We start from the raw sequence: 11,774 nt of genomic DNA on the forward strand, positions 1-11,774 counted from the left end.
CAGATACCTGTACCTACACCAATTGCCCCTGCCCCTCTAAGACTGTAGAACAGAGCCTGTATGACACGTTTGATGACCAACTACCTGAACACATGAGGTGAATCCATACAAGAAAAGTGAATGGACTCCTAGGCTGAAATACCTGGTAACAGCTCTAGCCATCTGGTGACAGGATGTTAGAGCTTCAAACGTGAAAATAATCAAGCTAGCTCACTCAAGCAATCTATTTGGACATATCAAAACAAAGCAAAGCAAGATGCTAGGGTATAGTAAACAAACATAAAATAAACTAATACAATAACTTATAGATGGTACAGACACAAGAGCCAATAGCAAATCACATAAAGGAGCAGAACATAATCACTTCAACAAGCTCTCAAAAGGAAGGCTCTAGGAATTTCCGGATGAAGGTGTCTTCCTGGAATTACCAGATGCAGAATACAAAAGATTAATATACAGAACTCTTCAAGACATCAGGAAGGGGATCAGGAAATATGCAGAACAAGCCAAGGAACACACAGATAAAGCAGTTGAAGAAATCAAAAAGGTTATTCAAAAACATGATGAAAAATTTAATAAGCTGCAAGAATCTGTAGAGAGACAGCATTCAAAAATTCAAAAGATTACCAATAAAATTACAGAATTAGACAACTCAATAGAAAGTCAGAGGAGCAGAATTCCGTGAATGGAAGGCAGAATTGGTGAGATTGATGATAAAACACTTGGCACAAATATATCTGAAGAAAAATCAGATAAAAGAATTTTAAAAAATGAAGAAACCCTGAGAATCACGTGGAACTCTATCAAGAGAAATAACCTACAAGTGACTAGAGTACCAGAACAGGAAGAAGAATGGAAAATACAGAGAGAATTGTTGAAGATTTGTTGGCAGACAACTTCCCTGATATTGTGAAAGATGAGAAACTATCTATCCAAGATGCTCATTGAACTCCACATAAAGCAGATCTTAAAAGAAAGTCACCAAGACATATTATAACCAAATTTGCCAAAACTAAAGATGAAGAGAGAATTTTAAGAGTGGTGGTGGAATTTTAAGAGTAGCTAGGGATAAATGAAAAGTCACCTACAAAGGACAGTCAATAAGAGTAAACTCAGACTACTCAGCAGAAACCATGCAGGCAAGAAGGCAGTGGGATGACTTGTATAAAGCACTGAAGGAAAAAAATTGCCAGCCAAGTATCATATATCCAGCAAAACTGTCTCTCAAATATGAAGGCGAAATTGAGACATTTACAGAAAAACAGAAGTTTAGAGAATTTGGAAAAACCAAACCAAAACTATAAGAAATACTAAAGGAAGTTAACTGGATGGATAATCAATAATATCAGATATCAATCCAAGGGAAACCTTGGTGGCTTAGTGCATAAGTACGATGGCTGCTAACCAAGAGGTTGGCGGTAGGAATTCACCAGGCACTCCTTGGAAACTCTATGGGGTAGTTCTACTCTGTCCTATACTGTCATTACGAGTTGAAAATGACTTGATGGCAGTGGGTTTTTTTTTTTTTTTTTTTTTTGGTTTATCAACCCAAGACTAGAACACTGGAGAGGGCAATCAGATGTCAAACCAGGTAGAGAAATCATAAAAATAAATCAAGATTTAAAAAATGCTCAAAACAGGTAAACAGTGATGTCACTATGTAAAAGAAGACAACATTAAAACAATAAAGAAGGACTAAGAAATGTAGTCATAGATCTTTCATATGGAGAGTAACACAAGGTGATGCAAAGAAATAAAAGTTAGGTTTAAACTCAGAAATATAGGGGTAAATATTAAGTTAACCACAAAGGAAACAGTCCTACTCATTAAAATAAAATACAAGAAAAAAATAGAGACTTAGCATAAACAAAATCAAATACAGCAGATAAGAGGAAAAGACAATATATAAAGATAAACTACTCAGCACAAAAAATTAAGTGGGAAAAGAAATGGTCAACAACACACAAAAAAGACATCCAAATGAGACAATACTAAACTCACACCTATCCATAATTAAGCTGAATGTAAATGGACTAAATGCACCAATAAAGAGACAGACCGTGGCAGAATGGATAAAAAAAACACGATCCATCTATATGCTGCCTACAAGAGACAAACCTTACACTCAGCGACACATACAAACTAAAACTCAAAGGATGGAAAAAAAACATATCGAGCAAACAACAATCAAAAAAGAGCAGAAATGGCAATAGTAATTTCTGACAAAATAGACTTTAAAGTTAAATCCACCACAAAGGATAAGGAAGGACACAATATAATGATTAAAGGGTCAAAAAAAAAAAGTTTTTTTTTTTTTTTATACCAGGAGGATATAACCATATTGAATATTTATGCACCCAATGCCAGGGCTGCAAGATTCATAAAAAAAACTCTATCAGCATTGAAAAGTGAGAGAGACATCTCCATAATTATAGTAGGAGACTTCAACACGCCACTTTTGGTGAAGGACAGGACATCCAGAAAGAAGCTCAATAACGACGTGGAAAATCTAAATGCCACAATCAACCAACTTGGCCTCGTAGACATATACAGAACACAGCACCCAAAAACAGCCAAGTATACTTTCTTTTCCAATGCACATGGAACATTCTCTAGAACAGACCATGTATTGGGTCATAAAGCAAGCCTTACCAGGACCCAAAACATCAAAATATTGCAAAACATCTTCTCTGACCATAAGGCCATAAAAGTAGAAATCAATGGCAGAAAAAGCAGGGGAAAAAAATCAAACACTTTGAAACTGAACAATACCCTGCTCAAAAATGACTGGGTTGCAGAAGACATCAAGGATGGAATAAAGAAATTCATAGAATCTAATGAAAATGAAAACACTTCCCATCAGAACCTTTGGAACACAGCGAAAGCAGTGCGCAGAGGTCAATGTATATCAATAAATGCACAAATACAAAAAGAAGCCAGTGCTAAAATCAAAGAATTATCCCGACAACTGGAACAGAGAGCAACAAAAGAAACCCTCAGGCACCACAAGAAAACAATAAAAATTAGAGCAGAATTAAATGAAATCCAGGACAAAGAAACAATAGAAAGAGTTAGCAAGACCAAAAGATGGTTCTTTGAAAAAATTTACAAAATTGATAATCCGTTGTCCAAAGTGACAAAAGAAAAACAAAAGAGGAATCAAATACTCTGAATAAGAAATGAGATGGATGATATTGCAACAGACCCAACTGAAATTAAAAGAATCATATCAGATTACTATGAAAAATTGTACTCTAACATTGAAAACCTAGAAGAAATGGAAGAATTTCCAGAAACACATTACCTGCCTAAACTAACACAAACAGAGGTAGAACAACTAAATAGACCCATAACAAAAGAAGAGATTGAAAAGGTAATCAAAAATCTCCCAACAAAAAAAAAGCCCTGGCCTGGATGGCTTCACTGCAGAGTTCTACCACACTTTCAGAGAAGAGTTAACACCACTACTACTAAAAGGTATTTCAGAGCATAGAAAAGGATGGAATGCTCCCAAACTCATTCTATGAGGCCACCATATCCCTGATACCAAAAACAGGTAAAGACACCACAAAAAAAATTACGGACCTATATCCCGCAAGAACTTAGCTGCAAAAATCCTCAACAAAATTCTAGCCAATAGAATTCAACAACACATCAAAAAAATAATTCACCATGGCCAAGTGGGATTCATACCAGGTATGCAGGGATGGTTCAACATTAGAAAAACAATTAATGTAATCTATCACAATTTTTTTATCACAGAAATAAAACAGACAAGAACCACATGATCTTACCAATTGATGCAGAAAAAGCATTTGACAAAGTTCGACACCCATTCATGATAAGAACTCTCAGCAAAATAGGAACAGAAGGAAAATTCCTCACCATAATAAAGGGTGTTTACATAAAGCCAATAGCCAACATCATCCTAAATGGAGAGAGTCTGAAAGCACTCCCCTTGAGATCGGGAACCAGACAAGGATGCCTGTTGTCACCACTCTTATTCAACATTGTGCTGGAGGTCCTAGGCAGAGCAATTAGGCTAGATAAAGAAATAAAGGACATCCAGTTTGGTAAAGAAGAAGTAAAAGTATCTCTATTTGCAGATAACATGATCTTATACACAGAAAACTCTAAAGAATCCTCAAGAAAACTACTGAAACTAATAGAAGAGTTCAGCAGAGTATCAGGATACAAGATAAACACACAAATATCAGTTGGATTTCTCTACACCAACAAAAAGAACATTGAAGAGAAAGTTACCAAATCAATATCATTTACAATAGCCCCCAAAAAGGTAAAATACTGAGGAATAAATCTTCCCAGAGCTGTAAAAGACCTTTATAAAGAAAACTACAAGGTGTTACTGCAAGAAACCAAAAGAGACCTACATAAGTGGAAAAACACACCTTGCTCATGGATAGGAAGACATAACATTATAAAAATGTCTATTCTACCAAAAAAAAAAAAAAAGCCATATGTAAATACAATGCAATTCCAAACCAAATTTCAACTACATTTTTTAATGAGATGGAGAAACAAATCACCAACTTCCTATGGAAGGGAAAGAGGCCTCAGATAAGTAAAAGCATTACTGAAAAAGAAGAACAACTTGGGAGGCCTCACTTTACCTGATTTTAGAACCTATTATACCGCCACAGTAGTCAAAACAGCCTGGTACTGGTAGAACAACAGATACATGGACCAATGGAACAGAATTGAGAATCCAGACATAAATCCATCCACCTATGAGCAGCTGATATTTGCTGAAAGCCCAAAGTCAGTTGAATAGGGAAAAGACAGTCTCTGTAACAAATGGTGCTGACATAACTGCATATTCATCTGCAAAAAAATGAAACAAAACCCATACCTCACCCCATACAAAAAATGAACTCTAAATGGATCAAAGATCTAAATATAAAATCTAAAACGATAAAGATCATGGAAGAAAAAATAAGGACAATGCTAGAAGCCCCAACACATGGCATAAACTGTATACAAAACATTACTTACAATGCAGAAGAAAAACTAGATAACTGGGAACTCCTAAAAATCAAACACCTATGCTCAGCCAAAGACTTCATCAAAAGAGTAAAAAGATTACCTACAGACTGGGAAAAAGCTTTTAGCTATGACATTTTGGATCACTGCCTCATCTCTAAAATCTACATGATACTGCAAAAACTCAACTACAAAAAGACAAATAACCCAATTAAAAAAGGGTCAAAGGATACGAACTGGCACTTCACTAAAGAAGACATTCAGGTAGCTAACAAATACATGAGGAAATGCTCAGGATCATTAGCCATTAGAGAAATGCAAATCAAAACTACACTGAGGTTCCACCTCACTCCAACAAGGTTGGCATACATCCAAAAAACACGAAATAATAAATGTTGGAGAGGTGGTAGAGAGACTGGAACACTTCTACACTGCTGGTGGGAATGTAAAATGGTACAACCACTTTGGAAATCGATTTGGCACTTCCTTAAAAAACTAGAAATGGAACTGCCATATGATCCAGCAATCCCACTCCTTAGAATATATCCTAAAGAAATAGCAGCCTTTACATAAACAGATATATGCACACCCATGTTCACTGCAGTATTGTTTACAATAGCAACAAGATGGAAGCAACCAAGGTGCCCATCAACAGATGAATGGTTAAATAAATTATAGTATATTCACACAATGGAATACTACACATTGGTAAAGAACGATGATGAATCCGTGAAACATTTCATCACATGGAGGAATCTGGAAGGCATTATGCTGAGTGAAATTAGTCAGTTGCCAAAGGACAAATATTATATAAGGGCACTAGTATTAAAAAAAAAAAAAAATTAAGAGCTCCAAAAATAGTTTAAACAGAGAAGAAAATATTCTTCGATTGTTACAAGAGCAGGGAGGGAGTAGGGGAAAGGGGTTTTCACCAATTAGGTAGTAGATAAGAGCTATTTTAGGTGATGGGAAAAACAACGCACAATACAGGAGAGGTCAGCACAACTGGACTAAACCAAAAGTAAAGAAGTTTCCTGAATAAACTGAAAGCTTTGAAGGCTGGCATAACAGGGGCAGGGTTTGGGGACCATGGGTTCAGGGGACACCTAAGTCAATTGGCATAAAAAAAAATCTTTTAAGCAAATATTCTGCATCCCACTTTGGAGAGTGGCATCTGGGGTCTTAAATGCTAGCAAGTGGCCGTCTAAGATGCATCAATTGGTCTCAACCCACCTGGAGCAAAGGAGAATGAAGAACACCAAGGACACAAGGTAATTATGAGCCCAAGGAACAAAAAGGGCCACATAAACCAGAGACTGTATATCAGCCTGAGACCAGAAGAACTAGATGGTGCCCATGACTGCCCTGACAGGGAACACAAAGAGAACACCTGAGGGAGCAGGAGTGCAGTGTGATGCAGACCCCAAATTCTTGTAAAAAGACCAGACTGAATGGTCTGACTGAGACTAGAAGGACCCTGGAGGTCATGGTCCCCAGACCTTCTGTAAGCCCAAGACAGGAACCATTCCCAAAGTCAACTCTTCAGACAGTGATTGGACTGGACTATGGGATAGAAAATGATACTGGTGAAGAGTGAGCATCTTGGATCAAGTAGACACATGAGAGTATATGGTCAGCTCCTGTCTGGAGGGGAGCTGAGAGGGCAGAGGGGGTCAGAAGCTGGCCAAATGGACACGAAAATAGAGAGTAGAGGGAAGGAATGTGCGGTCTCATTAGGTGGAGAGCAACTAGGAGTATATAAAAAAACAAAAAGTTTTCGTATGAGAGACTGACTTGATTTGTAAAAAGCAGAATTAAAAAAAAATGTTAGAAAGTACGGGTCATTTAGAGGTATTCTAGAGTTATCCCATTTGACTGAAGTAGGGGGTAGGTGTATAGGATTGAAAGCTGAGTCTGGAAACAAGATTCAGGTTAAACTCTCCCTGTATTTTTGATTGTTGTTGTTGTTGTTGTTGGCAGTAATGAAAACCAAAGATCTACTTTCAATTTAGACTCATAGTAACGAACAAGGAGAAATTAAATAAAATGAAATGGTTCATTGCACTTAATATTATGAAGACAGACTACCTAAAATCATCCCATTTGCAATGTTTTCTGTGGGTCAAGCTCATGGTTTTATAGAGAAGCTAGCAGAGAATTAATCTCCAAAGCCCAGGGATTTGGACCAAAATTGTTATGAATATTCCTCATGTGGCTGAAGCTTTTCTGAAGGTTGTTTAAGTAGAATACTTCACTGAAACCCTAATCTCATGGTTCCTACCTCCAACCCCATCAGCTCTACATTCTTTAACTGGTAGCTCCCATTGATCCCATGGTCATAGCTTCCCCTAATCCATAGATCTTTGTTAGGGGCTCATTTCCATGCATTCATGACAACTGATACTGATCGCACTTTGTACATGTTGAGTCTCCAACTAGGCTCTGGGCCTTTGCCTTATTCACTCTGTACCTACAACACTTAGCACAGAGCCCTGAAATTCAACTGCTCGGAAAGTGTTTATTAATATTTTTATTCATCCCAGTGTTAAACAAAAGAAGATCTATCCCTAATAAAGCAATAATATTTAAGCATGCAAAGGAAGTAAGTTCAAAGAAACAAAATTTAACTTATTATCCCTAATTTGATTATAATACTATGTCACAAAAGTTGAATTAATGTGGCAAATTAAAAGGTAAGTAGAGAATCAAGAGTAAAGATGACTTCTCCATGACTCTGCCTTACCTTAGCCACATAGCCCAGGTCCTCAGTGTCCAGAAGGACCAGAAGAATTTACCAAAATCAGTGTAGTATTAAAATACAGGAGTAATTCGGAATTGAGATCCTGGAACCATTAGGAGGTTTCTAAAATTTTAAAGCTGGGAAAAAGTCAAATGATGATTTTGTCAAACTCAATCATTTTGTGAATGATGAAACTGACACCCGGAACTGTCACTGATTGGCACACCTACTTAGACATACAGCCTGGACTTAAGACAGGCCCCCTGACTCCCAGCCTGTTTCCCTGTGGGTTACACTGACCCTGCAAACAGATCGATAGTCTGATGTAATAAGGTGACTAACTAGACTGCAAGTAGTAGAAAAATTGAAGCAGGCAACCTCAGAGTGCAACCCTTCTGAGAGACACCTGCTCTAGTTTATCGTTCTACACACAGAAAAATAGGCTACACATTCGGAAACTGTCCTTGATAAGATAGCTATAGAATGGGCCAAAAACTACCCTTGACAAGATAACCACAGAACAGCCATAGTGGACCCAAACCAGTCTTAGCAAGATTTCTATGTTATCTCAACACTTCAAGAGACCTGTCGTTGTTAGGTGCCATCAAGTCGGTTCTGACTCATAGCGACACTGTGTACCATTGAATAAAACACCGCCTGGTCCTGCGCCATCCTTACAATCATTGTTATGCTTGAGCCCATTGTTGCAGCCACACTGTCAATCCATCTCATTGAGGGTCTTCCTCTTTGCTGCTGACCCTGTACTTTACCAAACATGACGTCCTTCTCCAGGGACTGATCCCTCCTGATAACATGTCCAAAGTTTGTGAGATGTACTCTCGCCGTCCTTGCTTCTAAGGAGCTTTCTGGTTCTACTTCTTCCAAGACAGATTTGTTTTTTCTTTTGGCCGTCAACAATCTTCACCAACACCACAATTCAAAGGTGTCAATTCTTTGGCCTTCCTTATTCATTGTCCAGCTTTCACATGCATTTGACGTGATTGAAAATACCATGGCTTGGGTCAGGCACACCTTAGTCTTTAAGGTGACATCTTTGCTCTTCAACACTTTAAAGAGGTCGTTTCAGCACATTTGCCCAATTCAATGCATCTTGATTTCCTGACTGCTGCTTCCTTGGGTGTTGATTGTGGATCCAAGTAAAATGAAATCTTTGACAACTTAAATCTCTTCTCCGTTTATCATGATGTGGCTTATTGGTCCAGTTGTGAGGATTTTTGCTTTCTTTATGCTGAGGTATAATCCATACCGAAGGCTGTGGTCTTTGATCTTCATCAGTAAGTGTTTCAAGTCCTCTTCACTTTCTGCAAACAAGGTTGTGTCATCTCCATAAGGTAGGTTGTTAATGACACTTCCTCCAATCCTGATGCCCATACTTCTTTATATAGTCCAGGTTCTGTAATTACTTGCTCAGCATATAGGTTGAATAGGTATGGTGAAAGGATACAACCCTGAAGCACACCTTTCCTAACTTTAAACCACTCAGTATCCCCTTGTTCTGTCTGAACAACTACCTCTTGATCTATGTACAGGTTCCTTATGAGCACAATTAAGTGTTCTGGAATTCCCATCCTTTGCAGTGTTATCCATAACTTGTTATGATCCACACACCCACATGCCTTTGCATAGTCAATTAAATACAGGTAAACATCCTTCTGGTATTCTTTGCTTTCAGCCAGGGTCCATCTGACATCAGCAATGATGTCCATAGGTCAAAAGACCTATTAGCTCATTATGTGCAAAATACATATAAGCACCCTGCCAGGGAATTGAACCCTTGTCTAGAGAAAATGCATGATCAGTCCTGAGCCCTGAGCCCTGTGCGAAGGTCAGTCCTGAATATTTGTGATGAATTTGCATTTCCTTGTCTGCTTTCTGTAAAAGCCCACCTCTTCAAGCTGACTTTGAACAGTCTTGGAGGCAAGAGCCCTGATTGCTCCTTTCCTTGTATATTCAAGGAAATAAAGATGTCTTTCTGATCTCCTACCTTGGCCTTTTGCTTGCTGGCTTTAACAAGTCACACTAAGTAAAACCTGGGTTTTCACCCAGCAACAAAATGAATAAAAGGATTTGATAAATCTAGAGAAGAAGAGGATGGGACAGAAATTGAAGAGGGAAGAGTCAGAGCATGCCAAGGTTTCATAACTTGGTGGGAAAGTATTATAATTTCCAGCATGCAAATAAGCTTTTGATATACCAATTAGTTGTCTTTGTTCACACCCCTTTTCCCCCATTAGATTAAATCTTTTCTGCTCTGCATCCTGGCTTGTGCCCTAGGGCACGGACCTTTATGTCTTCTATCATAAGGGCTTCTTTGGCCTCTGGCTTCTGGTGGAGTTCAACCTGCGGGAGATACCGCAGGAGGGCAGAAAGCAAGCATGTGCTCTCTCACCTCGCTCCCTGTTGGGATGCACTATCCCAGTGGCTCTCTTCCTCTACCTCAGGTCACAGCTCCTTTCACTCAGCCTCATCCAATAACTCTGGCCCTGCCACATTCTGCTATCTATTCTTTGCTTGCCTCTTCAGGCCTAGAGATGACAATGGCTACACTGCTATTGCTATTACTACTTGTCTAGGTGCTTCGCCATCCCTCGTTGTTGCCCATTGCCCTGTCTCTTCCCTTGTAAAGGTCTCGCCGTTAAATGCTCTTCATTATCCCTTGAGTGAGTCATCTGTTGGATTTGATCCTCCTCCCCATTCTCCCTGTATTTTCCTCTCTCCTCTTCAAGAAAATGATGGGTTCTGTTTCCATTGCTTTAGGAGGGGGATATAACAGAGGGGAAAAAAGAAAAGACCCTTCAGACTTGCTGGATTTTCTTTCCAGTGGTTTAAACCCACAGGGAGATAGGATTAGAGGGCTATGCCCAAGAACCTGTGGATGATATATCCTGTAAAAAAGCCTAAAATTTTGACCATCTGTCATACGTAATGCTTCCTTCAACTGAGTCTAGAAATGGTAGTGATGAAACACCTAGGGGATCATGGTTTAGCATGACCCAGGCCATTCAATCTCCCCGTCCCGTGTTTTCTCCCGGGTGTGAATGAATATAAAAGGATGGACTGGTTTGCACTCTTCTAAACCCATTGACCATTGCCCTCGAGTGGATTCTGACTCATAGTATCCCTATGGGACAGAGTAGAACTGCCCCATAAATCTTTACAAAAGCAGATTGCCACATTTTTCTCCTATGAAATGGCTGGTGGGTTCAAACCACCCACCTTTTGGTAAACAGTCAAGCACTTAAACACCAGGGCTCCTTTGCACTCTTCTACATCATGATAATTTTTCATATTTGTTAATTAATACAGAGTAAGCCCAACTCCAGGGCTCCAATGAGGAAGTACAAGGTGTAATTGAAGGTCATCACTCTTAGGCAACAGAGGTATAAAAAAAAAAAACAAAGCAAATCACTGCCAAGAAACCAGAAGTAGTGACCTGGTCCTGCTCAGGGACTTAGACCTGGAATGAATCTCTTTCTTTCTGTTCTTCAGGTGGGGTGGTAGAGTCACAAGTCAGAAATTTTAAAACACCTTGAGGTCAGGGATTTCCTCAGCAGAGTCCTGGGAAATTATCTGGTTATGACTTGATGTTATCTTTAGTAGAAAATCAAAGGATGTTGTTGAAATCTGTCTCCTGAAGTTCTGAACTGTAATCCCTCAACAAAAAATCACTATGAATTTATTTGGGTCATGCAAGGAAAAGTGTCCCCTCTTCCTGATGGTCAGAAACTCCCCTAAAATAAAAATAAAGACAAAATGTTTGCTTAGAAGCCAAGGGGAAGATTGGCTTGTTCATAAAAGAAGGGGAAATGGAGAAAGGAAAGAAGGAGACAGGAAAAATTCAAGGGAAAAAGAGAAATAAGGAGAAAGAGCAGAAGGGAGGGATGGAAAGAGGAAGGAAGAGAGAAACAAAGAGAAAAAGACAGAGACAGAAACTCCTGAGAGTTTAGTGGACTAAGTGTCAATCCCTAGCTGTGCTAAGAGGAAGTGAGGTGTTAGAAAAAAAAAAAAAAAA

The sequence above is a fragment of the Loxodonta africana genome, chromosome 3 (assembly GCF_030014295.1).
Source record: "Loxodonta africana isolate mLoxAfr1 chromosome 3, mLoxAfr1.hap2, whole genome shotgun sequence".
Lineage (NCBI taxonomy): Eukaryota > Metazoa > Chordata > Mammalia > Proboscidea > Elephantidae > Loxodonta > Loxodonta africana.